Raw genomic sequence first — 2,068 nt, forward strand, 5'->3', positions numbered from 1 at the left:
GTCGACCTAAATGTTGAGATTTGGGCATCCCTGACCGTATTATCAAAACGAAAGATGGACGCCCATCTTGTTTCGATAATACGGGTTTCTCCACCCCTTCGCGAGGATGTCCTATGAGGACGTCCTCAGGAAAACTTGGGTGCCCCGTTCGATTATGCCCCTCCATATGACCCATCCAGCTTGTCCATCCACACCAACTACTAATCTCTACAATTTCTTCCTGTCCCCCAGAGATCCTCTGTGGATAGAAAGACAAAATTATGTCAGATAAAGACCATATGACCCATCCAATCTGTTCATCCTCACCAACTACGAATCTCTACAATCCCTTCCTGTCCCTCAGAGATCCTCTGTACATACATAGAAAATGATACCGATAAAGACCATATGGCCATCCACACCAGCAACTAATCTCTGCATTCCCTTTCAATCCATCAGAGATCCTCTATATTGTAAGGAGGTTGGAGGGTCTAAGCAGGTTAGGAGGAGGTATGGGGCCAGACTACATTCCCCACAAGACCCTGAGAGAAGGAATCGGGGTGGTAGGTTCCAAAGCCCGTTAGGGACACCACGTGGAAGGGAGGAAGGTAAGGACTGGAAAGAGCAGCTGCTATGGCCGACAAGGGCCAGAAGGGGGAGCCGGGATGACAAAGCTCAATTCCCTTGGGTCACAAATCAGTATAAGATTCCTCCCACTTGGGAAGAAGGGGAAGGCTCTAACCAACAAACTAGCAGAGAAGCAGAGTTAATGGAGTGTTTGGAGGAAGGAGAGTCAGGAGGGCCCAGCACACCAGGTTTGGAGGAACCGGTTGACATGGACTGTAATTGTACTCTGGGGCAGAGTTGCAGGGACTGAAGGCAGTGGGTGGTCACAGGAGTCAAGTAGCTGTGTTGTGAGAGGTGTACTGCCATTCTGCAACCACCCAAGAGGAAAGACTTTTAAAACTGAAACCCAGGAGGTTGGAACTGGGAGAACTTGGATTTAAATTGAGAGTTTTTTTTGCTATGTTTGGAACTGAATGGGACATTAAACCCTTTGAACTGAGTTTTGTGGAGGAGGGGGAATAAACTGGTTTGAACTAAAAGCTGTGTTGTCTGGAAGGACTTTGTTTTGGACTGCTGAAGGGAGCCTACCACCCCCCAGAGGGATTGCTACCGGGATATAGTTATTACAGTATATAGAAACATAGAAAATGACACAGATAAAGACCGTATGACCTATCCAGTCTGTCCATCACTCCCGGCAGTAGCAAATTTGTAATTCCTGGTCTGAAAAACAAGTCTTTCTGGCATTTGTAATCCACACTGAGTGTCCTTTCTCTCCGGCTGCAATAATAAATCACCAAAATTTGTAATCCACAAGCCACATGGATTTCAGTCGGCTCTTAATACAGTCAAATTTGTAATCCTTCAGCCAAATTATTTTCTTCAGTCTCCCAAATGCCCCACGTTGGTCACCAGTTTTGTGTAATCCAGGTCTCACCCGTACACTTGCTCTGGCCACAGGCCACAAAGCAAATCAGTTCAGTTCAGTTTCACATTCAGGGCCACTCTCACCTCACTCATCCATTCCAGTTCGACTGCAGTCGAGCTTGGGAGTGGGTCTATGGTCCTGATTAGCGATCCGGGGGTTTGGGAGGTACATGCACCCAAGACATACCATAGTCACAGTTTATGCAAACTCAAATTATTTATTTCTTCCAACTCTGCAACAGGAAGTACTTGAAACCATTATTAAACAGTCCAAACAGCATATAAACTCTTAAATTAAATCCAATCCTTCTGGTGTTCCTCATGAGAACTTCTCCTCTCAGGTATATTTACAGGGATACCTCGTGGGCACCAAATATGTACATACTAGCTGTTAAGCCCATTAAAACGGGTGAGATTTCCAGCTACCCTCCTGGCTGCCGCTCGCTCCCCCCTCCGTGCTGGGCCCCCTGACCTGACAGCGCCTCTCACCTCCGTGTGAAAGCGCTGCAGGCAGCAGCAGATCGCTCTGCTGCTGCCTGCAGCCCTTCCACACAGAGGTGAGAGGCGCTGTCAGGTCAGAGCAGGGGGCCCGATA

The sequence above is a fragment of the Microcaecilia unicolor genome, unplaced genomic scaffold (assembly GCF_901765095.1).
Source record: "Microcaecilia unicolor unplaced genomic scaffold, aMicUni1.1, whole genome shotgun sequence".
Taxonomy (NCBI): domain Eukaryota; kingdom Metazoa; phylum Chordata; class Amphibia; order Gymnophiona; family Siphonopidae; genus Microcaecilia; species Microcaecilia unicolor.